This window comes from Gymnogyps californianus, unplaced genomic scaffold (assembly GCF_018139145.2).
Source record: "Gymnogyps californianus isolate 813 unplaced genomic scaffold, ASM1813914v2 HiC_scaffold_83, whole genome shotgun sequence".
Lineage (NCBI taxonomy): Eukaryota > Metazoa > Chordata > Aves > Accipitriformes > Cathartidae > Gymnogyps > Gymnogyps californianus.
The window spans coordinates 168,972-196,452 of NW_026114476.1; the positions used below are offsets into that span (position 1 = coordinate 168,972).

At 56.7% G+C, this 27,481-nt stretch overlaps 3 pseudogenes; all 3 read right to left on the minus strand.

Annotated features, from left to right (window-relative positions):
• Window positions 1-2,556, minus strand: LOC127029173 (protocadherin gamma-B2-like; annotated as a pseudogene).
• A 9,671-nt stretch (window positions 2,557-12,227) lies between these two features.
• LOC127029174 (protocadherin gamma-A2-like) lies at window positions 12,228-15,048 on the minus strand (annotated as a pseudogene).
• An 8,387-nt stretch (window positions 15,049-23,435) lies between these two features.
• On the minus strand, window positions 23,436-26,221 carry LOC127029175 (protocadherin gamma-A10-like; annotated as a pseudogene).
• Window positions 26,222-27,481: the final 1,260 nt, after the last annotated feature.

The window sequence follows — 27,481 nt, forward strand, 5'->3', positions numbered from 1 at the left end:
TCATGGAAACAGGGATCGGCAGTGGCCGCCCAAGCAGAGCAAGGAAGACCCAGCAGCCCACGCCCTCGGCCTGAGTTCGGAAAGGCTCAGAGGCAAGGACTGCGCGGGCTTACAGACCTGCGGGGCGTCGGCGTCGGCGTCGGCGGGCGGCTCTCCCGCGCCGGCGCTGCTGCTCGGGCTCCGCTTCCCGCAGGGCTCCCCGCCCAGAAGCTCCTCCGCGGGCAGGCTGGGCAGCGGCGGCGGCGGCGGCAGCCAAGCGGCCTCGGCGACGGCGCGGCCCGGCGCCACGCACAGGTTGTAGGAGTAGGGCAAGGTGCCCTCGCAGAAGTCGGCCGGCAAGGCGCCGCCGGCCACGGAGAAGCGCTGCGCGCCCAGGCAGCGCAGGACGGCGGGCGGCCCGGCCCGGCGCACCCGCGCCAGCACGGCCAGCGCCACGCTCAGCAGGAACAGGGCGGAGAGGAGCGCCAGCGCCAGCACCAGGTAGAACTGCAGCTCCGCCGGCGACTCGCCGCCCGCCGCCCTCGCTCAGCTCCGGCAGCGCCTCCTGCAAGCTCTCGGCCAGCACCACGTGCAGCGTGGCCGTGGCCGACAGCGCCGGCTGCCCGTGGTCCTTCACCACGGCCACCAGCCGCTGCTTCGCCGCGTCCCTCGCCGACACGGCCCGCGCCGTCCGCACCTCGCCGCTGTGCAGCCCCACGCGGAACAGCGCCGGCTCCGGCGCCTGCACCAGCTCGTACGACAGCCACGCGTTGCGCCCCGCGTCCGCGTCCACCGCCACCACCTTCGCCACCAGGTACCCGGCCTCGGCCGACCGCGGCACCACCTCGAACGGCGCCGCCGCCGCCCCGCCCCGCCCCCGCCGCCGGCCACAGCACCCGCGGCGCGTTGTCGTTGCGGTCCAGCACGAAGACGCGCACCGTCGCCGTCGAGCTCCGCGCCGGCGCCCCGCCGTCCTGCGCCCGCACCGCCACCGCGAACTCGCGGCACTCCTCGTAGTCGAAGGAGCGCTGCGCGTACACCGCGCCGCTCCGCGCCTCCACCGACACGTACGGCGCCGCGCCCCCGCGCCGCGCTGCCGCCCGCCAGCCAGTAGCTCACGCGCCCGTTGGCGCCCGCGTCCGCGTCCCGCGCGCGCACGCGCAGCACCGGCGCGCCCGCCGCGTTGTTCTCCGCCACGTAGGCGCTGTAGGCGGCCTCCTCGAACACCGGCGCGTTGTCGTTCACGTCCGACACCTCCAGCACCAGCGCCGGCGGCTCCACAGCGCCGGGCTGCCCCGGTCCCTGGCCACCACCGTCGCCCGCTGCTCGGGCGCCTGCTCCCGGTCCAGCGCGCTCGCCGTCACCACCTTGTACGAGCCGCCGACGACGCCACGATCGACAGCGGCGCCTCGCCCGACAGCTCGCACCACACCTGCCCGTTCTCCCCGGAGTCCCGGTCCCGCACTTTCACCACCGCCACCACCGTGCCGGCCGGCGCGTCCTCGGGCACCGGGCTCGACACCGACAACACCGTGATCTCCGGCGCGTTGTCGTTCTCGTCCGTGATGTCTATCTGCACTTCGCAGTGAGCCGTGAGCCCGCCGCCGTCCCTCGCCTCCAGCCCGAAGCTGTATCTGCTCTTCTCCTCGAAATCGAGCGGCCCCGCCGTCCTGACCTCGCCGCTGTCGCTGTCGACACCGAACAAGGCGCGGACGCCGTCCGCGACGTTGCCGAAGGAGTACGAGACCCGCCCGTTGGAGCCCGCGTCCGCGTCCGTGGCCCGCACCCGCAGCACCAGCGACCCCGCCGGCACATTCTCCCGCACTCGCGCCTCGTACACGCTTTTACTGAACACGGGCGCGTTGTCGTTGGCGTCCGTCACGTTGACGCGAACCTGCACGGTCCCGGACCTCACGGGTCCCCGCCATCCACCGCCGTCAGCACCAGCTGAAAGGAGCTCTGCTGCTCGCGGTCCAACGCGCTCTCCAGCACTAATTCCGGCTGCTGCTTTCCACCCGGGCCCTCCTTCACGGCCAGAGTGAAGGACGGGTTGCTGGTGAGCTCGTAAGTCAGCAGCGAGTTGCTGCCCGCGTCCGCGTCTCGGGCCATCTCCAGCGGAAAACGAGCACCGGGAAGCGTCAACTCAGGGATCTCGAAGTCCAGAGCAGGCTTGCTGAAGGCCGGGGAGTTGTCGTTGACGTCCTGGATGGCCACCTCGACGTGGAAAACGTTGAGCGGGTTCTGCAGCAGCGCCTCGAAGCTGACGGAGCAGGACGCCGCCTCGCCGCACAGCTCCTCCCGGTCCAGCCTCTCGCTCACGTACAGGTTCCCGGTCTCCCCGCTCACGCCGAAGTAGTGCTTCTCGGCGCTGAGCCGCAGCTTGCGTGCCGGCAGCTCCGCCGGGCTCAGCCCCAGGTCCCGCGCCAGCGGCCCCACCAGCGAGCCTCTGCCCAGCTCCTCGGCGATGGCGTAGCGGATCCGCTCCGGCGCCGCCCGGCAGCACAAGCCCAGCAGCAAAGCGGGCAGCAGCACTCGCCCGGCTGCTCGCCGGCGGCTCTGCCTCTGCCTGCCCGCCATTCTCGGCAGCGCTCGCCGCGCTCCTCCCTCCTGCCGCTGCCCTCCCTCCCTTCCAGCCGCTCTCCGCAGCGAGCGCAGGGGCCGCCGGACGGCAGCGATCTCGGCGCCGGCTCGGACGCCGCCGCTCCCGCGCCGCCTCTCGCCTCTGCTGCCCGTGCCGCTGCCGCTCTGGCCGGCGCCGTGCGAGCGAGCAGCCTGCGGGGGCACGACGCTGCGGCGGCTCCGGCTCCGGCTCCGGCCCCGGCTCCGGCCCCGGCTGCGGCTCCAGCGCCGCTCCGCGTCGGCCAACAGCGGCACCCGGAGGCGCCGCGACGCCACCGCAGCCGGCTGATGGCCGCGCTCCCAGGGGCCCGGGATTTGACTACTGGTTCAGTGGCTGCACCCAGCTTTGGGGTCTCTCTTCTATTAGACTCAGGAATTACTGACAATAAGATAGACCTCTACGATTGTCTTTCTGATTCACAAAACTCCTTCTTTTGCATCTCCATACTTGAGGGGCTGACAATGGCAAAGTACCAAGCATCGAGTCTTTCATAGAATTGTACAGTGGGTTTGGTTGGAAAAGCCCTTTAAAGATCATCGAGTCCACCCTCTGCCATGGGCAGGGACATCCTTCACTAGATCACGTTGCTCAAAGCCCCATCCAAGCTGTCCTTGAACCCTTCCAATGATGGCGCATCCACAACTTCCCTGGGCAACCTGCTCCAGTCTCTCACCACTCTCATCATAAAACATTTCTTCCTTATGTGCAATCAAAATCTACCCTCCTTCGGTTTAAAACTATTGCCCTTGTCCTGTCACGACAGGCCCTGGTAAAAAGCCTCTCTCCATCTTTCTTATCAACCCCCTTTATATATTGAAAAGGCGCAATAAGGTCTCCCCAGAGCCTTCTCTTCTCCAGGCTGAAGAACCTCAACTCCTTCAGCCCTTCTTCATAGGGAGGTGTTCCAGTCCTTTGACCATTTTTGTGGCCCTCCTCTGGACCAGCTCTAACAGGTCCATGTCTTTCTTGTAGTGTGGGCCCCAGAGCTATGCAGTACTCCAGCTATGGTCTCACGAAAGCGTGGGAGAGGGGGAGCACCACCTCCCTCGACCTGCTGGCCATGCTACTTGTTATACAGCCCAGGATATGATTGGCTTTCTGGGCAGCAAGTGCACATGGCCAGCTCATGTCCCATTTGTCTCCTACCAGTACCCCCAAGTCCTTCTTCACAAGGCTGCTCTCAATCCCCCACTCTGTACTGAAACTGGGGATTGCCCCGAACCCAGGGGCAGGACCTTGCACTTGGCCTTGTTCACATGGGCCCACTCCTCCAGCCTGTCAAGGTCCCTCTGGATGGCATCCCTTCCCTCTAGGGAATCAATTGCACCACTCAGTTCGGTGTCATCTGCAAACTTGCTGTGGGTGCACTCAATTCCACTGTGTGGGTTATTGATGAACATATTCTTGAGATAACTTAAATAGTATTGGTCCCAGTACGGACCCTTGCGGGACACCACACGTTGCTGGTTTCCAATTGGATGTTGAGCCATTGACTAGAGCTCTTTGGATGCAGCCATCCAGCCAGTTCCTTATCCATCTAACTGTCCAACTGTCAAAGCTGTTCATGGAAACTCCTTGCCTGGCCTGGGTTGCCACTCTGCACTTTGAGGACTGCAGTAGACATGGGTTTGCATTCTTGTGCTACAGACAAGCGTGCCTGGGTGAGCACACGTATGCCTATGAAAGCCTTCCTCTTTACAGCTGTAAACCTCAAAGGGGTGTACGGGAACTGCCCCTGCACTCAGTTGCAACAGATGTGACCTTCCCCAGTGGATCAGACGCCCTGAGGTCGAGCTGTAGCTCATGACAACAAGCAAGGCAAGAGTTAGAAACATACAGGAATGAAGGGAATTCTGAGGCCAAACTTCTTGAGCAGAAGCAACTCGAATTGCATGGTACCACAACCGTGTGCCTAAGGGAGTAACTATGACAAGCAGGGAAATGACCATCTCTTCTTCTACGGCCCCCCACCAACACATCTCCCCCAAGGCTTCTCGCCAACCCTACACAACTTGCAGGTTTGCTTCTGACCTTCTCTTAAGTGGCAAAAACATATCGTGATATGATGATGCACCACGATCACACCAAGAAGGAGCTACATTTGTCTGCTCACCACCATTCTCAGAAGAAACAGAAGGACTCTAAAGCACATGAAGGAGCAACAGCTGAAGTAAAGAGGAGCGGTCATCCAACAGACAATGGGCCATCAAACTAGTGACTTAGGTGGAATCTCCTCCCCTCTTTTATCATACGCACTCTTCCACACAGACGCAACTTCTACTATAGTCATGCTTTCATCTACTCTTCCTACCAAAAACAGAACACAAATGCACCCTCACATCTCCTGCCTTCCATACCAGCTCTAGCACGAGCAAGAGGCACTAACACACAGGGAAGATAGCCTGCTGCTTATAACTCAACCTACATACACAGGAGACCACGGAAAGAGAAAAAACTGACAAGCAACTCAAGGAAGCCTGGAAAGAGAAAATGTTGTCAGAGGAAAGTCACTGGGAGGATGTCTCGCTCTTCACTGTGGGCATTGAAAGTCATCCTCCAGAGTACCTGGCAGCCATTGAGGTCTCAAGCTCCAAGGGCGACCTTAAAATCTTACTCTAGACTACATAGTAGGGCATTTGTTTTATGGAATATTCGTCAGCTCTCATCAGTTGCTTTTTACTACGTGGCCCGTTAATCTCCCTACAAATAAAATGCTGTAAGTGTAAACACCTTCTCATGGGTGTCTTTCTCAAGCTAAGAGAAAATATTAGAGATTCTCTTTTAGCTTTTGCTTCATGTTCCTCACACCTAAAATTCTGTCTTAGGTGGCTGAAGTACGTATTTGCTGCAAAACAACACTCACAGTTTCAAAAACATAAAGAACTATCCAGAAATGGGGAAAATGAACCATGAGCTTCCAGGAAACAAAGGCCTGCAAGAAAGTTTAATCCCACCTCTGAAGAAACTCTACATCACAATGTTAAAGGAGATGCAGATGGATAAAGGAGGTTTCACATAGGAATTGTAAGCCATTCTACCCATGCATCGTCCTTCTAAATGCCGAGTTATTAGACAAATACTTTCTCATCAGAAGACTGTCATTGCCTTTCAGGACAGCAGAGCTAGGATCATAACGTGAATGGCCCAGGTCTTGGCACCAGCCATGAAATCAAACCATTGCCCAGCCAAAAACACATTGACTCACCTGGTTTCCTGGTTCAAAGCCAGTGTCTCACCCTCCTTGCCCTGCCTTCACAGCCTTTCGTTGAACCATGGACAATATCCAACTTTTGGCCATCTGTCAGCCACAGGCAAAAGAGCATTTCATTCAGCGACATTTTAGGGCGACAGAAGTCTATCAAAGTCCTTGTCTTGGCGCCTCTAAGCCTTCAAGGTACGGATGGAAACTTCAAGGTATGGATGGATGAAATCCGGTATTGATGCCATAGCAATTACAGCCCTCCAGGGAAATGCTTTTCTACCCTCAGCTATACTCAACATCTCCCTTGACCCTCACCTGTATATAAAAGTCAGTTGAGCAATGTAGAGGAATGTCAGGAAGGTACTACCCCCAAGGATGGAATAAACAATGAGCTGCAGCAACAACACAGAGAAATCATGCCTGGAGAAAAGGAATTCATCTGCCTAATGCTACTCTTTCTGCAGCGGCCTTCCTCCAAAAGCTGGGAGGGCAGACGGCGAGACTCCTTTCTTTCTTTACGCAGAAGAAAATTAATTTCTCTATTAATGGAACCTCACGCTCGTTCCCTTTGGAAATCCATTCCCAAAACAGCAATAAGCAACAGCTCTGTGTCCAATGCTATCAATCAGGTCCAAGTGCATCCCATTGGGAAAAAGCATTGAGAAAGGAAAAGAAGCTCTGCAACACAAACCCAACCCTGTTACAGAGTCTGTTATGCAGAGTCAAGCGCTTTCACGAGAAATCAAAAGGTTTCAGCTTCACCAGTTTTAGCTTCTACCATTTTACTCAGCACAAACTGAATGGCCAGCAACTGTCCACTGAGCCTACACGTAGGATGAAAAAGCTAGTGCCATGTCTCACTTCCTGCTCAGAATGGAAGGGGGTTACACTGTTCCTTCTCTCATTGCTTCATGGACATACAGACCAGCACTTCCCATCGACACCACCCAGGGAAACCCAAGGCAAAGAGGACAGAGGTTCAGAAAGGCTCAAGGAAAACAACGAGAGCGTGGGCTTGTAGGCGTGTGGCACGTCGGTGTCGACGGGCGGCTCTTCAGCGCTGGCACTGGTGCTCGGGCTCCACTTCCCAGAGGTGTCCCCGCTGAAAAGGTCCTCCGCCAGCAGGAGGACCATCATCACTCTACATGCACAGTTATTGCACAAACACTTTATTATTGTTGGAGGATTACCATTGCCTTTCAGGACAGGGAAACCAGGATCACAGCATGAATGGCACAGACCTCGGCACCAGCCATGAAATCAAATCGTTGCTCATCCAAAACCGCATTGACCCACCTAGTTTCCTGGTTCAAAGCCAGCCTCTCATGCTCCTTGCTCTGCGTTCACAGCCTCTAGTTGCACCATGGACAATATCCAACTTTTGGCCATCTATCGGCCACAGGCAAAAGAGCATTTCATTCCGCGACATTTTAGGGAAACAGAAGTCTATCAAAGTCTTTGTCTCGTGCATTGGGTTTGCGTGGCAAGGCTTTGGTAGCGGGGGGCTACAGGGGTGGCTTCTGTGAGAAGATGTCAGAAGCTTCCCTCCTGTATGACAGAGGCAGTTCCAGCTGGCTCCAAGATGGAGCCGCGCTGGCCAAACTGAGCCAATCAGCGACAGTGGTAGCACCTCCGGGATAACATATTTAAGAAGGGTTAAAACCTGCTGTGCAACAGCAGCTGGGAGAGAGGAGTGAGAATACGTGAGAGAAACAACTATGCAGACACCAAGGTCAGTGAAGAAGGAGGTGCTCCAGGTGCCGGAGCAGAGATTCCCCTGCAGCCCATGATGAAGACCATGGTGATGCAGGTTGTCCCCTGCAGCACATGGAGGTCCATGGTGGAGCAGATATCCACCCTGCCGCCCGTGGAGGACACCGCGCTGGAGCGGGTGGATGTGCCCCGAAGGAGGCTGTGACCCTGTGGAGAGCCCGCACTGGAACAGGCTCTTGGAAGAACATGGCCCCGTGGAGAGGAGCCATGCTGGAGCACGTCTTCTGGCAGGACCTGTGACCCTTGCGGGTGACCTATGCTGAAGCAGTCCGTTCCTGAAGGACTGCACCCCATGGAGAGAACCCATACTGGAGCACATTGTGAAGATCTGCAGCCTGTGGGAAGGAGTTGGTTGGAGAAGTTCGTAAAGGACTGTCTCCCATGGGTGGGACCCCACGCTGGAGCAGGGGAAGGGCGTGAGGAGGAAGGAGTGGCAGAGACAACGCAGGATGAACTGACCGCAACCCCCATTCCCCGTCCCCCTGCACCTCTCGGCGGGAGGAGGTAGAGAAATCGGGAGTGAAGTTGAGCCCAGGAAGAAGGGAGGAGTGGCGGGAAGATGTTTTAAGATTGTTCTTCTTTCTCATTACCCTACTCTGACTTTCATTGGCAATACATTAAATTAATTTCCCCGACTCAAGTCTGTTTGGCCTGTGACGATAATCACTGAGTGATCTCCCTGCCCTTATCTCGACCCATGAGCCTTTTCATTGTATTTTCCATCCACTTGAAGGAGGGGGAGTGACAGAGCAGCTTGGTGGGCACCTGGCGGCTCACCAAGGTTAACCCACCACATCTTGACAGCTGCAAGCCTTCAAGGTATGGATGGAAACTACTCTCCCAGCCCGATAATCTCTCAGTCTTTTCATCTTTTAATGGTTAAAGATTACCAGCCAAAATGAGGCCCAACTTTAGACCTGGACAAAGAACAAGGCAAGAATGGGAAACCTACACAAGTGTAAGAATCATAGCTTCACGTTTCATATTGTGTCAGTTGTAGTAGGTACACAGAAAAGGTAACTCGTTGCTAACAAGCCCACAGGAGGCTCACACAGAACTTCACACCATAGACCATAGCCATGCATGCAAAGAGATTTTCTGCTCATCCCATATAATTTGAAGAAGAAACAGAAAAGGTTCTAAAAGCCATGAGCGCTATGGAACTCAATTAAAGACCTACTCATCAAAGTCTCAGCTCAACGGCAACGTCATCCTTCTTCAGCACATGGGCAACTTGGAAGATACAGTACACTACCACGTGTAATGCAAAGTTTGCAACTGTGCCTAATAACCGTCATTCCCAGGAATCATCATGCAACAGGAAAGCAAACTGATGAACCCACAACTTGGTCAGTTGGAGTCCAAGCAAGGCAATATCCAGAAATAAAACACCTTCAGACTCATTTCATGTACGCCAGCAATGAAGCTTGGAAATCGACAAAACACACGCCTTGTCTCCACCAGTACCTCCTCACGCACAGCACCCCCTAGACTCTCCTCAAACCCTTCACAGATTGCATGCCTGTTGTTGATCTTCATCATGTGCAGATGGACTCCACCCAAAGAAAACTGGCACAGACAACTGCTCCTTACCATGGAGAACATGTGACTTCTCACCATGTCTATGTGACAAGCAAGAGCATTTCTTCCAGTTCGCATTTGAAGGAAACACATCTATGGAAGTCTTTCTCTTTACAGCTGTAAACGTGAAAGGCACGTACGGGACAGTCAGACAAATGTAACAGATGCCACTTCTACTAAGGTCATGTTTACATACGTTCCCCACCAACAAGAACAGAACACCATGATACCCTCACAGCTCCTGCCTTTCACACTCCCTGCAGCATGAGCAAGAGGCACGAACACACGACACATTGCTAAACGAAGCTCTGCTGATAATTACAAGGAAACCTACTATACGTAGGAGACCAGGTAAAGAACAACAAAAACATAAATCAGACAAGTAAGGCAAGGAAGCATTAGAAGAGAAAGTGGTGTCAGAGCACTCACCGAGAGGACGTCTCAGTCTTCACTGCAGGCGTGGAAAGTCATCCCTGAGAGCACCCAGAAGTCATTCAGATCTCAAGCTGCAAGTGCAGCCCTAAAGTCTTACTCTGGACTACGCAGCAGCAAGTTTCATCTAAGAAATAGTCATGGGCTCTCAGCAATTTTTCTACTCTGTGGCCTGCTCATCTCCCACAAATATGAAGCCGTAAGTGTAAACCCCTCTCATGGGCTTCTTCTCAAGCTAAGTCTTCTGAGAAGCTACAACAGATTCTCTTTTAGCTTCTGCTTCATTTTCCTCACACCTAAATTTCTGTCTTAGGTGCCTGAAGTAAGTATTTCTGCAAAAAACACACACATTTCAAATGCAAAAGCAGCACCCAGAAATGGGCAAAATGAACCACGACCTTCCAGGAAATAAAGGCCTGAAAGAAAGGGTCATGACAACTATGAAGCAATTCTCCATCGCAATGTTCCAGGGATGGATGAAAGAGGTTTCACACAGGAATTATAAGCTGTTCTACACATGCATCATTGTTCTCTGCCCACAGTTATTGCACAAACACTTCAGGATTGGAGGACTACCATTGCTTTTCAGGACAGGGAAACCAGGATCACAGCCAAAACGGCACAGGCCTTGGCACCAGGCATGAATCAAACCACTGCTCAGCCAAAAACCACCTAGACTCGCCCAGTTTCCTGCCTCAAAGCCAGCCTCTCACCCTCCTTGCACAACATTCACAGTCATTACTTGCACCATGGTCAATATCCAATGTTTTGGCCATACGTCAGCCACAGCAAAAGAGCATGTCATTCCATGCTATCTTAGGGAAACACAAGACTGTCAAAGTCTTTCTCTTGCACCTGAACACCTTCAAGGTACGGATGGAAACTGCTCCCCCAGCCCAACAATTCTCACAGAGCTTTCAACGTTTCAAGGGTTACCAGCCACAATGAGGCCCAGCTTTACACCTGGACAACCAACAAGGCAAGAATGGGAAACCTACACAAGTGAAGGCGTCATAGCTTAACATGTCAGCTGTAGGAGGTACACAAGAAGGCTGTCTACTTGGCAAATACTCCACAGGAGGCTCACACAGCAGCTCACACCAAAGACCAGAGCCACAGTTCCTCAAAGGAATTTCTTTGGATGATACATAGGGAAAATGCATGGAACCACCACTCCGGCCTCTTACAACAACTACGACAAACGGAAACTTTTACACTGTCTTGACATCTTTTAGTCATTTCATCTTGTACCACAGCAAACTTTTTCAGCTGCCCTGTCTCGGGGCAGACAGAGTTTTTCACCCTGCCCAAACATCATGCAACAGGAAAGCTACCTTTGCAGACAGACACCATTGAAAGAAAAGTTGCACACGCAACTTCTCCTTACTGAGAACAAGATCACAACACGGACGCGTGCAAAGAGATTTCTCTGCTCATCACTCTACCTTGAAGAAATGCAAAATGTTCTCAAGTGCATAAGCAATGCGCAGCTCCCATAAAGACCCAGTCGCCAAAGCATCAGCTCAAAGACACCATCATCCTACTGCAGCACAGTGGGCAACTTGGAAGATACATGACTCTCCAATCTTAACGTAAAGTGTATGTCTGTGCTCAGTAACTGCCATTCCCAGGAAACATCATGCAACAGCAAAGTAAACTGATGAACCCACAACTTGCTCAGTTGGAGTCCAAGCAAGGTGATATCCAAAAATAACACACCTTCAGACTCATTTTATGTAGGCCAGCAATAAACCCTGGGAATCAACAAAACACACGCCATGTCTCCACCAGTACATCCTCATGCACAGCACCCCCTAGACTCTCCTCAAACCTTCACAGATTGCATGCCTGTCGTTGATCTTCATCATGTGCAGATAGACTCCATCCAAAGAAAACTGGCACAGACAACTGCTCCTTACCATGGAGAACATGTGACTTCTCACCATGTGTATGTGACAAGCAAGAGCATTTCTTCCAGTTCGCATTTGGAGGAAACACATCTATGGAAGTCTTTCTCTTTACAGCTGTAAACATGAGAGGCATGTACGGGACAGTCAGACAAATGGAACAGATGCGATCTTCCACACACTGTCAGAGACAAAGGCCCACCTTCAGATCATTACAACGAGCAAGGCAAGAACTTAACACGCGCAGAGAGGAAGGGAGCACAACATACTCTTCTAGATTAGGGCACTCTTCCCAAAGCTCCCATTATGGCATTTCGCATAAGTACCTAATTAAGCTGTTAGTTAAGAACCGATGACAACCTGCAAACACACAGGAAGAACCTCCCAGGGCTCCCCACGCAGCTGGAATAACATGTCTTCTGGCTAAACTCGCTTGGGAAGACGAAACTCACATTGCATGACACCACAGCTGGGCACTGAACAGGGAAAGGAGCAAACCACAGCTCTTGTGCCCTTCAACAGCTCCTCACGCACAGCTCCCACGACTCCCATCTCCAACCCTTCACACCTTGCATGGTGTACTTTGACCCTCAGCATCTGCAAGCACCTCTCATTAAACACCAGTTGCCCACACCATTTCTGTTCAGCATGCATCAGGATCACGCACGGACTGCACATAGCTGTCTTCACATCTCTGCACTAAGAGGGAGGCAGATTGTCTGCTGAGTGCACCTCAGAGGAGAAACGTCAAGGGTCTGAAAGTAAAAGAGGCGCTGTCCTCCAGGAGAGACTGGCTCAGGGAACGGCGTGCAACACAGGAACGCCGTGATGAGAGCCAAAGGCCCGCTCTAAGGAAGCTCCAGCCGGCAGCAGGCTCCCTTCGCCGGCCTCCCACAGCCACTGTAACGCTGAGCCGCAACCCCACGCTCCCCTCCCCGCAGCAAGAGGCACCAGCACCCAGCGCGGTGCTGAACGCAGCTTTGCCTTCCTTGGAACGACAGCTCCGCGCGCGGGACAGAGAGAGAAGGCGGCGGGGAAAGGGCAGAGAAGCAGCAGAGGGAAGCGTCGCGGAGCAAGTGTGCTCAGAGGAACTCACCGGGGGAGCGGCGGGGTCCGCGCGGCGGGCGCCGGCAGGGTCCTCCCCGAGCAGCGGCGCGGGCTCGTCGGGCGGCGGCCGGGCCGGGAGGGTGTCGCAGCAGCTGCCGCCCGACAAGCGGAGCTGGCTCTTGCGCGAGTCGGCGGTGAGCGACACCTCGTGCGAGTAGGAGTGCAGGAAGGCGCGGACGCCGTCGATGCCCACGAAGTGCGAGGCCGGGACGCCGCGCAAGGCGCCGCTGCCCGCCGCCAGCAGCTGCGAGCGGCGCCAGCGCCGCAGGCGCAGCGCCAGCAGCAGCAGCAGGAAGGCGAGGAAGAGGCAGGACACGGCCGCCACGGCCACCACCAGCCACCGCGTCAGGCTGCCGGCCGCCTCGCCCGGCGCCGCCGCCGCGCTGCCCAGCTCCGACAGCAGCTCGGCCACGCTCTCGGCCAGCACCACCGTCAGCGTCGCCGTGGCCGACAGCGCCGGCCGCCCGTGGTCCTTCACCACCACCACCAGGCTCTGCCGCGCCGCGTCGCGGGCCAGCGGGAAGCGCGCCGTCCGCACCTCGCCGCTGTGCAGCCCCACGCGGAACAGCCCCGGCTCCGTCGCCTTGGCCAGCTCGTACGACAGCCACGCGTTCTGCCCCGCGTCCGCGTCCACCGCCACCACCTTGGCCACCAGCGCCCCGGGCTCCGCCGAGCGCGGCGCCAGCTCCACGCCCGCCCACCCCGCGCCCGCGCCCCGCCGCCGCCGCCGCCGCCGCCGCCGGCGGGTACAGCACCTGCGGCGCGTTGTCGTTCTCGTCCACGATCACGAGCCGCACCGACACGTTGCTGCTCAGCGCCGGCGCGCCGCCGTCCTCCGCCCGCACCCACAGCCCCACCTCGCGCACCTCCTCGTAGTCGAAGGAGCGCAGCGCGTACAGCGCGCCCGTCTCCGCCTGCACCGACACGTACGACGACAGCGGCGCGCCCCGCACCCGCCCCTCCGACAGCCGGTACCGCACGCGCGCGTTCTGCCCCAGTCCGCGTCCGACGCCCGCACCGTCAGCACCAGCGCGCCCGCCGCGTTGTTCTCGGGCAGCCGGGCGCTGTAGCGCGCCTCCGCGAACACCGGCGCGTTGTCGTTCACGTCCAGCACCCGCAGCGCCAGCACCGCGCTGCTCCACAGCGCCGGCGACCCGCCGTCCGCCGCCCGCACCGTCACGTTGTACTCCGCCACCGCCTCCCGGTCCAGCTCGCTCGCCGTCACCACGCGGTAGTAGTCCTCAAACGACCGCTCCAGCCGGAACGGGACGCGCTCGGCGATGCGCACCGCACCTCGCCGTTCGCCCCGAGTCCCGGTCCTGCACGTGCAGCAGGGCCACCACCGTCCCCGGCGGCGCGTCCTCAGAGATCGCACTCAGCGCCGACCGCACCGAAATCTGGGGCGCGTTGTCGTTCACGTCTGTCACGCTGATCGCGACTTTCGCCGTGTCGGAAAGGCCCCAGCCGTCCTCTGCCTGCACCTCCAGTTCGTAGCAGTCACCTTCCTCGAAGTCAAGGCTCCGCACCAGCGTGATCGCTCCCGTCTCAGACTCCAGCTGGAAAACCTCCGATGCCAGGTCCGACACTTTCTTCAAGGAGTATTTCACGTGCCCGTTCAGCCCCTCGTCGGCGTCGGCGGCCGTGACGCTGACGAGGACGGAGCCCACGGGCACGTCCTCCGGCACACGCACCGTGTACTCCGCCTGGCTGAACACGGGCGCGTTGTCGTTCGCGTCCAGCACCGCCACGCGGATCCGCGCCGTGCCCGTCCGCGCCGGCTCTCCGCCGTCGCTCGCCCTCAGCACCAGCTCGTGAAACGCCGCCTCCTCCCGGTCCAGCGCCTTCGCCAGCACCAGCTCGGGACGCTGAGCCCCGCCGGGGCCCGCCTGCACGGCCAGCGAGAAGTGCTCGTCGCCGCTCAGCTCGTACCTCTGCAGGGAATTCGGTCCCACGTCCGGGTCGTGAGCCCTGGCCAGGGGAAACCGCGACCCCAGCGCTGTCGTCTCGCTCATTCTCACCTCCGTTTCTGCCTCTCGAAGCTGGGCGCGTTGTCGTTAATGTCCGTGATTTCCACTTCGATGCGTAAACCTGCATTTCCCCTCCACTATCACCTCACAGCGCAGCACGCATTTCTCCACCAGCCGGCACAGCTGCTCTCTGTCTAGCCTCTCCGCCGTCACTAAATGTCCCGTCTTCCCGTGCAGAGCGAAGTACTGCGTCCTGCCTTCGGAGACAACGCGGACGCCGCTGTCGCGGAGCGCCGGCAGGTCCAGCCGCAGGTCCTTGGCCACGTCGCCCACGAACGAGCCCTTCGGCATCTCCTCGGCAACCAAGTAGCGCAGCTGCCCCCACGCCGCCTCCCACGCCGACACCAGCACGCACCACAGCACGGCTCGCTCCCGCCGGCCCCACCGCCTCCCCGCCGCGCACATCGCCGCCGCGGCTCCGCCGGCACCGCACCACCGCCGGACGCTCCCCGCCGACGAACGCCGACCCGCCGCCGCCCGCTCCGGCTCCCGCTCCGGCTCCGGCTCCGGCTCTCCGGCTCCCGCTCCCGCTCCGGCTCGCCGCTCCCGGCCGCTGCCGCCGGCCCCTCCGCCTCGCTGCAGCACGGCTCCGCACCGCGGGGACGCTCGCAGACCGCCCGGACGCCGAGCCACCCACCCACGCCAGCCAGCCAGCCAGCCAGCCAGCCAGCCGGGCCGCAGCGGGCGGGGCTGCCTGCAGCGCTCCGGCCTTCCTCTCGCTCCTCCTCGGTCAACAGCGGCGCCCGCAGCCTCCTCCCGGCACTGCAGGCACCGAGCGCTGCCGAGCGCTGCCCGCCCTGCCTTTGCCACGGGCAGCTCGCGGGGACGGGGCCGCCGCCGCGGACACATCGGTTCCCGTCCAGCCCTGATCTCCGGCGCTGGCTTGTCTCCAGCCGAGCTCCTCTTTCAGCCTCCAGGCCATCACGACCACAAAGAAATCACACGCCTCCCGTGGGCGGGGTACTTCTACCGCACGGGAAGAATGAAGTGGTAATGGCGATATAGACGAAGCTCCTGTGGAGCTGGGGTTGCCCAGGAGCCTGCCATGGGCTCTGGGAGTTCTCCCTAGAAGACCTTCCTCAAAACACAGTGCCGGAGGAGGCTCCCTCCTGCTCGAAAACCATGCTCTCCCACCCACCCCCGTTTCAGCCTCTACGTCCCTTGATCACTTCGCACTCACTGTACTACAGCTACCCGGGAGGCGGGAAGCACCTGCAGTGAACCTGGCCAGAACCATCTGCTCGGCTCCCCGCAAACTGCAGGGAAAATGGCTGTGCGAGTACAGCAAGAAGAACAACGGGTCCCTCTGCCTCGGCTCCTGTGCCTCTTCTGTGGCCCACAACAGCAAAGCGGGGATGGGTGCAGCCATAGAACAGGCTTGGTTTGCTCCAGATCTTTCTTACGCCCTTTCTTTTCCCGGTATTCGTCTATTCTCTACAGTGTTTTTGAACTGGATGAGAGCAACTGAATTGTATTAAAAGGCGGGTACATCCACAGATAGAGCTAATAATGGAAAAGGAAATTTGAAGGCCTTTAACGGGTGATTTCCCTTTTTCTTAGGCCACATGAATTTAGGGTTTGTATAGTTTATACACATTTACATTTATATCTATCCGAGGAATTCGAGAGCTTGAACGAGCAGGAAGGGGCTTTGATTTTTCTCAGCAATCACGGTGGAAAAGATGGATGCTTGTTAGTACAGGGTTCATCTAATGCTTGAATCTTCATGTTGGTAGGACAACTTTCCAACAAAATACTGTAGGACAGCAGGAGAAGACAAGTACAGCTGCACACCCTGAACTATGTGGAGGCTTTGTAAAAGTGTAAATGGACTTTATTGAGGTGCCTAATTGCTGTCATTTTGAGTAATTCCTTCTGGTTTTAGAGATGTTCTCAGGATGGGTAGAGCCTCTTCTTCTCAACACGTAGATGCAACAGCTATTGCAAAAAGTGGCTGAGAGACTGAATTCCTCGGTTTCCTATTCCCCTGTCAAGGGGATCAACCAGGGCCAAGCACCTCTCTTTGGGAAAAGGGGATCGGAAAAGAAGACAGGCTCTGAACTACAAAAGGCAGTTTGGTAGGGTTTTTTTTGCGATCCCATTCTACACCTTCCCCTGTGTATGAAAGACAGATCAGGGACGGTAAAAAAGAGGGAACTACCACCCAGGAAAAAGAAATGAGAAATTACTGCACAAAGAACTCGGAAAAATCATGCCTGGATAAAATGTATCCGTCCCATTAATGCTGCCATTTCTGCAGCAGCCTTCTCCAAAACATGGCAGGGCACTCCATGGAAGAGGGGAACATTCACTAGGGAGGAACAATCTGTAACTTCTCCATGCGTGGAGCCACATGCACCTTTCCTTTGGGAAACACCATTAACCAAAGGGTTTGCATCCAGCTATCAACCACGTCCAAGTACATCGGCTTGGGAAAAAAGTGATCAGGAAGGAAAAAGCTCCAACACCGAGCGTCCACCGCATTTTTCCCGACTCTGTCGTGCAGAATCATTAATTTACCGTGTTCACTGTTACGAACTCAAACGAGAGTCATAGTCAAAACCTCTCAGCTGAACCCGAACCTCTGACCACCAAAGAACCAAGAAGTGCCACCGCTAGCTGCCTGCTCTGAGTGGAAGGGGGTTGCCCGTTCCTTTCTTCATTCCTTCCTTCATGGAGACACGGATCAGCACTTCCCATCCACCCCACCCGGGGAAACTCAGGAGAAAGAGGACGGAGGTTCAGAAAGGTACAGGGTCTCATTCAGCACAGGAAGGGTACGCCTTCACCGTTACTAACACACACCATTGTAGACAGCACAGGTTTTGTAGACCCTTTTTTTGCGTTCTCGACGTCCAGCATCAGCAGAGCTCATTACATCTCAGAGGGTCACACCACCTGTACCATTTTATCCAGCACAAGCTTGAATGGCAGGAACCTCTCCACTGACCCTACTCGTGTGACAGCTGACGACGCAGGAAGTGCCGCTTCGCACTGCCTGCTGCCACCAAAGACACGGCACAGCACTGTTTCATTCCTTCATGGAAACAGAGATCAGCAGTAGCCGCCCAAGCAGAGCAAGGAAGACCCAGCAGCCCACTGCCCTCGGCGTGAGGTTAGGTATATTTCTCTGCTCACCACCATTCTCGGAAGAAATAGAAGGATTCAAAAGCACCCAAATGGTAAACGGCCAAACTACAAGAGGAGCAGGCATCCAACAGAGAACGGCTCATCAAACTCATGGCTCACGGGGAATCTCCTCCCCTCTTTTATCACACACACTTGTTCCACAGAGATGCCACTTCTACTGAGGTCATGTTTACATATATTCCCCACCAACACCTCTCTTTTATTTGACTCAGGAAGCATGGAAACCTTTCCTTAATGCAACTCCAAAGGCGTTTACAACGGACATATGCGCTCGGGTACTTTCACGTCGTCCCCTTGAGCCACAATGAATGCTCAGAAGGCAATGTTCCTGGCACAGCAATAATAAAGGAACTCATCTAGCTTTTATATAATCATGACGCAACTATAAGAGCAAGCAACCATATTATAGCTAGGGAAGACTTTAAGAGCTTTTTAGCACTCTGTCAGGTTTTTTCAGTTCTGCTTTCCTTCCCTGCCACAAATACCAAGAAGGAAATAGTTGTGTTGGAGTAATCAAGAAGTAATCAGAAACAGAACAAAGCAAAAGTCATTGCAATCCTGTCATGCCGGGCCTGCAAAGGGTTTCCCTCTTCCCGGCCTTTCTTCCTTTTGCTCCTGTAAGTCTCTGACCTTTGTCCCACTGTTGATTTTTCTTGTAGGGAGAAGAGCAATTACACTGCAAAATGTATCACCCTAAAGGTAGTGTGTAGAGCTCTATCCTAACATAGCCAAATAATCTTTATTGTTTTGTTTCTGATTCACAAAACTTCCTTCTTTTGCATCTCCATACTTGAGGGGCTGACAATGGCAAAGTGCCAAGCCACGTCGAGTCTTTCATAGAATCATACAGTAGTTTGGGTTGGAAGGGACTTGTAAAGATCACCGAGTCCACCCCTCTGCCATGGGCAGGGACATCCTTCACTAGGTCACGTTGCTCAAAGCCCCGTCCAAGCTGTCCTTGAACCCTTCCAATGATGGCGCATCCACAACTTCCCTGGGCAACCTGTTCCAGTCTCTCACCACTCTCATCATAAAACATTACTTCTTCATGTCAAATCAGAACCTACCCTCCTTCAGTTCAAAACCGTTGCCCCTTGTCCTGTCATGACAGGCCCTGGTAAAAAGTCTCTCCCCATCTCTCTTATCAACCCCCTTTATATATTGAAAAGGCGCAATAAGGTCTCCCAGAGCCTTCTCTTCTCCAGGCTGAAGAACCTCAACTCCTTCAGCTCTTCTTCATAGGGAGGTGTTCCAGTCCTTTGACCATTTTTGTGGCCCTCCTCTGGACCAGCTCTAACAGGTCCATGTCTTTCTTGTAGTGTGGGCCCAGAGCTGTACGCTGTACTCCAGGTCGGGTCTCATGAAAGCATGGTAGAGGGGGAGCACCACCTCCCTCGACCTGCTGGCCATGCTACTTGTTATGCAGCCAAGGACACGATTGGCTTTCTGGGCAGCAAGTGCACATGGCCAGCTCATGTCCCATTTGTCTCCTACCAGTACCCCCAAGTCCTTCTCTGCAAGGCTGCTCTCAATCCAGTCCTCCCACAGCCTGTATTGATATTGCGGATTGCCCCAACCCAGGGGCAGGACCTTGCTCTTGGCCTTGTTGAACTGCACAAGGTTCACATGGGCCCACTCCTCCAGCCTGTCAAGGTCCCTCTGGGTGGCATCCCTTCCCTCTAGCAAATCGACTGCACCACTCAGCTGGTAGCATCTGCAAACTTGCTTTGGGTGCACTCAATCCCACTCACTATGTCATTGATGAAGATACTAAATACTACTGGTCCCAGTACGGACCCTTGAGGAATACCACACCTTACTGGTTTCCACTTGGACATTGAGCCACTGACTCTTAGTACACGGCCATCCAGCCAGTTCCTTATCCATCTAACGGTCCGCCTGTCAAACCCATATCTTTCCAACTGAGCGGCCAATATGATTTGGGGGACCATGTGGGGAACACCCTGCACGTGTTCTCCCACTGACCCCTAGTCTCTTCATGGAAACTCCTTGCCTGGCCTGGGTTGCCACTCTGCACTTTGAGGACTGCAGTAGACATGGGTTTTGCATTCTTGTGCTACAGACAAGCGTGCCTGGGTGAGCACACGTATGCCTATGAAAGCCTTCCTCTTTACAGCTGTAAACCTCAAAGGGGTGTACGGGAACTGCCCCTGCACTCAGACAATTGCAACAGATGTGACCTTCCCCAGTGGATCAGACGCCCTGAGGTCAAGCTGTAGCTCATGACAACAAGCAAGGCAAGAGTTAGAAACATACAGAAATGAACGGATCAGGTGGAATAACATTTCTGAGGCCAAACTTCTTGAGCAGAAGCAACTCAAATTGCATGGTACTCCATCAGGCACACGGTTGTGTTAACTGTGACAAGCAAGGAAATGACCATCTGTTCTGCTATAGCCTCTACACACAGAGCTCCCCGAGTCTTCTCTCCAACCCTACACAACTTGCAGCTTTGCTTCTGACCTTCTCCTAATTGGCAAAAACATATCAGGAGAGGATAACGCACTACAATCCCACCAAGAAGACAGGTGTATTTCTCTGCTCACCACCATTCTCGGAAGAAATAGAAGGATTCAAAAGCACCCAAATGGTAAACGGCCAAACTACAAGAGGAGCAGGCATCCAACAGAGAACGGCTCATCAAACTCATGGCTCACGGGAATCTCCTCCCCTCTTTTATCACACACACTTGTTCCACAGAGATGCCACTTCTACTGAGGTCATGTTTACATATGTTCCCCACCAACAAGAACAGAACACCATGATACCCTCACAGCTCCTGCCTTTCACACTCCCTGCAGCATGAGCAAGAGGCACGAACACACGACAGCATTGCTAAACGAAGCTCTGCTGATAATTACAAGGAAACCTACATACGTAGGAGACCAGGTAAAGAACAACAAAAACATAAATCAGACAAGCAAGGCAAGGAAGCATTAGAAGAGAAAGTGGTGTCAGAGCAACTCACCGAGAGGACGTCTCAGTCTTCACTGCAGGCGTGGAAAGTCATCCCAGAGAGCACCAGAAGTCATTCAGATCTCAAGCTGCAAGTGCAGCCCTAAAGTCTTACTCTGGACTACGCAGCAGCAAGTTTCATTCTAAGAAATAGTCATGGCTCTCAGCAATTTTTCTACTCTGTGGCCTGCTCATCTCCCACAAATATGAAGCCGTAAGTGTAAGCCCCTTCTCATGGGCCTCTTTCTCAAGCTAAGTCTTCTGAGAAACTACAACAGATGCTCTTTTAGCTTCTGCTTCATTTTCCTCACACCTAAACTTCTGTCTTAGGTGCTTGAAGTAAGTATTTGCTGCAAAAAAACACACACAGTTTCAAATGCAAAAGCAGCACCCAGAAATGGGCAAAATGAACCACGACCTTCCAGGAAATAAAGGCCTGAAAGAAAGGGTCATGACAACTATGAAGCAATTCTCCATCGCAATGTTCCAGGAGATACAGATGGATGAAAGAGGTTTCACACAGGAATTATAAGCTGTTCTACACATGCATCATATTCTCTGCCCACAGTTATTGCACAAACACTTCAGGATTGGAGGACTACCATTGCCTTTCAGGACAGGGAAACCAGGATCACAGCCAAAACGGCACAGGCCTTGGCACCAGGCATGAAATCAAACCACTGCTCAGCCAAAAACACCTAGACTCGCCCAGTTTCCTGCCTCAAAGCCAGCCTCTCACCCTCCTTGCACAACATTCACAGTCATTACTTGCACCATGGTCAATATCCAATGTTTTGGCCATATGTCAGCCACAGGCAAAAGAGCATGTCATTCCGTGCCATCTTAGGGAAACACAAGTCTATCAAAGTCTTTCTCTTGGCACCTGAACACCTTCAAGGTACGGATGGAAACTGCTCCCCCAGCCCAACAATTCTCACAGAGCTTTCAACGTTTCAAGGGTTACCAGCCACAATGAGGCCCAGCTTTACACCTGGACAACCAACAAGGCAAGAATGGGAAACCTACACAAGTGAAGGCGTCATAGCTTAACATTTCAGATCATGTCAGCTGTAGGAGGTACACAAGAAGGCTGTCTACTTGGCAAATACTCCACAGGAGGCTCACACAGCAGCTCACACCAAAGACCAGAGCCACAGTTCCTCAAAGGAATTTCTTTGGACGATACAATAGGGAAAATGCATGGAACCACCACTCCGAGCCTCTTATAACAACTACGACAAACGGAACTTTTACACGTCTTGACATCTTTTAGTCATTTCAAATTGTACCACAGCAAACTTTTTCAGGTGCCCTGTCTCGGGGCAGACAGAGTTTTTCACCCTGCCCAAACATCATGCAACAGGAAAGCTACCTTTGCAGACAGACACCATTGAAAGAAAAGTTGCACGCGCAACTTCTCCTTACTGAGAACAAAGATCACAACACGGACGCGTGCAAACAGATTTCTCTGCTCATCACTCTACTTGAAGAAATGCAAAATGTTCTCAAGTGCATAAGCAATATGCAGCTCCTATAAAGACCCAGTCGCCAAAGCATCAGCTCAAAGACACCATCATCCTACTGCAGCACATTGGGCAACTTGGAAGATACATGACTCTCCAATCTTAACGTAAAGTGTACTGTCTGTGCTCAGTAACTGCCATTCCCAGGAAACATCATGCAACAGCAAAGCAAACTGATGAACCCACAACTTGGTCAGTTGGAGTCCAAGCAAGGCGATATCCAAAATAAGACACCTTCAGACTCATTTTATGTAGGCCAGCAATAAACCCTGGAATCGACAAAACACACGCCTTGTCTCCACCAGTACATCCTCACGCACAGCACCCCCTAGACTCTCCTCAAACCCTTCACAGATTGCATGCCTGTCGTTGATCTTCATCATTTGCAGATGGACTCCACCCAAAGAAAAGTGGCACAGACAACTGCTCCTTACCATGGAGAATATGTGACTTCTCACCATGTCTATGTGACAAGCAAGAGCATTTCTTCCAGTTCGCATTTGGAGGAAACACATCTATGGAAGTCTTTCTCTTTACAGCTGTAAACGTGAGAGGCATGTACGGGACAGTCAGACAAATGGAACAGATGCGATCTTCCACACACTGTCAGAGACAAAGGCCCACCTTCAGATCATTACAACGAGCAAGGCAAGAACTTAACACGCGCAGAGAGGAAGGGAGCACAACATACTCTTCTAGATTAGGGCACTTCCCTCTTCCCAAAGCTCCCATTATGGCATTTCGCATAAGTACCTAATTAAGCTGTTAGTTAAGAACTGATGACAACCTGCAAACACACAGGAAGAACCTCCCAGGGCTCCCCACGCAGCTGGAATAACATGTCTTCTGGCTAAACTCGCTTGGGAAGACGAAACTCGCATTGCATGACGCCACAGCTGGGCACTGAACAGGGAAAGGAGCAAACCACAGCTCTTGTGCCCTTCAACAGCTCCTCACACACAGCTCCCACGACTCCCATCTCCAACCCTTCACACCTTGCATGGTGTTCTTTGACCCTCAGCATCTGCAAGCACCTCTCATAACAGCCAGTTGCCCACACATTTCTGTTCAGCATGCATCAGGATCACGCACGGACTGCACATAGCTGTCTTCACATCTCTGCACTAAGAGGGAGACAGATTGTCTGCTAAGTGCACCTCAGAGGAGAAACGTCAAGGGTCTGAAAGTAAAAGAGGCGCTGTCCTCCAGGAGAGACTGGCTCAGGGAACGGCGTGCAACACAGGAACGCCGTGATGAGAGCCAAAGGCCCGCTCTAAGGAAGCTCCAGCCGGCAGCAGGCTCCCTTCGCCGGCCTCCCACAGCCACTGTAACGCTGAGCCGCAACCCCACGCTCCCCTCCCCGCAGCAAGAGGCACCAGCACCCAGCGCGGTGCTGAACGCAGCTTTGCCTTCCTTGGAACGACAGCTCCGCGCGCGGGACAGAGAGAGAAGGCGGCGGGGAAAGGGCAGAGAAGCAGCAGAGGGAAGCGTCGCGGAGCAAGTGTGCTCAGAGGAACTCACCGGGGGAGCGGCGGGGTCCGCGCGGCGGGCGCCGGCAGGGTCCTCCCCGAGCAGCGGCGCGGGCTCGTCGGGCGGCGGCCGGGCCGGGAGGGTGTCGCAGCAGCTGCCGCCCGACAAGCGGAGCTGGCTCTTGCGCGAGTCGGCGGTGAGCGACACCTCGTGCGAGTAGGAGTGCAGGAAGGCGCGGACGCCGTCGATGCCCACGAAGTGCGAGGCCGGGACGCCGCGCAAGGCGCCGCTGCCCGCCGCCAGCAGCTGCGAGCGGCGCCAGCGCCGCAGGCGCAGCGCCAGCAGCAGCAGCAGGAAGGCGAGGAAGAGGCAGGACACGGCCGCCACGGCCACCACCAGCCACCGCGTCAGGCTGCCGGCCGCCTCGCCCGGCGCCGCCGCCGCGCTGCCCAGCTCCGACAGCAGCTCGGCCACGCTCTCGGCCAGCACCACCGTCAGCGTCGCCGTGGCCGACAGCGCCGGCCGCCCGTGGTCCTTCACCACCACCACCAGGCTCTGCCGCGCCGCGTCGCGGGCCAGCGGGAAGCGCGCCGTCCGCACCTCGCCGCTGTGCAGCCCCACGCGGAACAGCCCCGGCTCCGTCGCCTTGGCCAGCTCGTACGACAGCCACGCGTTCTGCCCCGCGTCCGCGTCCACCGCCACCACCTTGGCCACCAGCGCCCCGGGCTCCGCCGAGCGCGGCGCCAGCTCCACGCCCGCCCACCCCGCGCCCGCGCCGCGCCGCCGCCGCCGCGCGCCGGCGGTACAGCACCTGCGGCGCGTTGTCGTTCTCGTCCACGATCACGAGCCGCACCGACACGTTGCTGCTCAGCGCCGGCGCGCCGCCGTCCTCCGCCCGCACCCACAGCCCCACCTCGCGCACCTCCTCGTAGTCGAAGGAGCGCAGCGCGTACAGCGCGCCCGTCTCCGCCTGCACCGACACGTACGACGACAGCGGCGCGCCCCGCACCCGCCCTCCGACAGCCGGTACCGCACGCGCGCGTTCTGCCCCAGTCCGCGTCCGACGCCCGCACCGTCAGCACCAGCGCGCCCGCCGCGTTGTTCTCGGGCAGCCGGGCGCTGTAGCGCGCCTCCGCGAACACCGGCGCGTTGTCGTTCACGTCCAGCACCCGCAGCGCCAGCACCGCGCTGCTCCACAGCGCCGGCGACCCGCCGTCCGCCGCCCGCACCGTCACGTTGTACTCCGCCACCGCCTCCCGTCCAGCTCGCTCGCCGTCACCACGCGGTAGTAGCTGCCTCAACGACCGCTCCAGCCGGAACGGGACGCGCGTCGCGATGCTGCACCGCACCTCGCCGTTCGCCCCCGAGTCCCGGTCCTGCACGTGCAGCAGGGCCACCACCGTCCCCGACGGCGCGTCCTCAGAGATCGCAGCCAGCGCCGACGACACTGTCAGTTCGGGCGCGTTGTCGTTCACGTCTGTCACGCTGATCGCGACTTTCGCCGTGTCGAAAAGCTCCCGCCATCATTGCCTGCACTCCAGTGATGTGACGAGATTTCCTCAAAGTCCAAAGCTCCTTAAGGATATTGCTCCCGTCAGAGTCCAGGCAAAAAAGTTCCGACGCCGTCTGAATTTTATGGAACTGTATTCACGTGCCCGTTCAGCCCCTCGTCGGCGTCGGCGGCCGTGACGCTGACGAGGACGGAGCCCACGGGCACGTCCTCCGGCACACGCACTGTGTACTCCGCCTGGCTGAACACGGGCGCGTTGTCGTTCGCGTCCAGCACGCCCGACGGATCCGCGCCGTGCCGTCCGCGCCGGCTCTCCGCCGTCGCTCGCCCTCAGCACCAGCTCGTGAAACGCCGCCTCCTCCCGGTCCAGCGCCTTCGCCAGCACCAGCTCGGGACGCTGAGCCCCGCCGGGGCCCGCCTGCACGGCCAGCGAGAAGTGCTCGTCGCCGCTCAGCTCGTACCTCTGCAGGAATTCGGTCCCACGTCCGGTCGTGAGCCTCGGCCAGGGGAAACCGCGACCCAGCGGAGCTGTCGTCTCGCTCATTTTCAGTTCTTTGTCTGCCTCTCGGAAGCTGGGCGCGTTGTCGTTAATGTCCGTGATTTCCACTTCGATTGCGTAAACCTGCATTTCCCCCTCCACTATCACCTCACAGCGCAGCACGCATTTCTCCACCAGCCGGCACAGCTGCCTCTGTCTAGCCTCTCCGCCGTCACTAAATGTCCCGTCTTCCCGTGCAGAGCGAAGTACTGCGTCCTGCCTCTGTCTATGATACGGACCCGCTGTCGCGGAGCACCGCAGGTCCAGCCGCAGGTCCGTGGCCACGTCGCCCACGAACGAGCCCTTCGGCATCTCCTCGGCAACCGAGTAGCGCAGCTGCCCCCACGCCGCCTCCCACGCCGACACCAGCACGCACCACAGCACGGCTCGCTCCCGCCGGCCCCACCGCCTCCCCGCCGCGCACATCGCCGCCGCGGCTCCGCCGGCACCGCACCACCGCCGGACGCTCCCGCCGACGAACGCCGACCCGCCCCCGCTCCGGCTCCGCTCCGGCTCCGGCTCCGGCTCCCGCTCCCGCTCCGGCTCCGGCTCCGGCTCCGGCTCCGGCTCGCTCCCGCTCCGGCTCGCCGCTCCCGGCCGCTGCCGCCGGCCCCTCCGCCTCGCTGGCAGCACGGCTCCGCACCGCGGGGACGCTCGCAGACCGCCCGGACGCCGAGCCACCCACCACCCACCCAGCCAGCCAGCCAGCCAGCCAGCCGGGCCGCAGCGGGCGGGGCTGCCTGCAGCGCTCCGGCCTTCCTCTCGCTCCTCCTCGGTCAACACGGCGCCCGCAGCCTCCTCCCGGCACTGCAGGCACCGAGCGCTGCCGAGCGCTGCCCGCCCTGCCTTTGCCACGGGCAGCTCGCGGGGACGGGGCCGCCGCCGCGGACACATCGGTTCCCGTCCAGCCCTGATCTCCGGCGCTGGCTTGTCTCCAGCCGAGCTCCTCTTTCAGCCTCCAGGCCATCCCGACCACAAAGAAATCACACGCCTCCCGTGGGCGGGTACTTCTACCGCACGGGAAGAATGAAGTGGTAATGGCGATATAGATGAAGTAAAGTAGTTTTTCTCATTTTAACGTGTAGAATAGTCTTACTCTTATCCTATTAGTCCAAAAGCACAATCCCACCACGCATTTTTCTAGCCGTCGTGCTATAATGACTGCTGCAAGGATAGCAAAAGAAAACAGGCTCTGAGCGAGAAAAGGTGATGATCGGACACCCACCCCGCCCCCGGAGAAGCAGAGGCAGCAGGCTGATTACCTCAAGCGGCTGCAGCTTTGCTTGAAATACTTCAGTTCGTAGGGAACGCGCTTCAAATTGACTACTGCACCACTACTGACGGAGATTCGACAGCTAAAGGAGAAGCAGGTGGGGTCAATGAACGGAGAACCTAAGCCCCCTGAGCCCTACAGCTCCTGAGGAGCTGGGGTTGCCCAGGCGCCTGCCATGGGCTCTGGGAGTTCTCCCTAGAAGACCTTCCTCAAAACACAGTGCCGGAGGAGGCTCCCCTCCTGCTCGAAAACCATGCTCTCCCACCCACCCCCGTTTCAGCTCTACGTCCTTGATCACTTCGCACTCACTGTACTACAGCTACCCGGGAGGCGGAAGCACCTGCAGTGAACCTGGCCAGAACCATCTGCTCGGCTCCCCGCAAACTGCAGGGAAAATGGCTGTGCGAGTACAG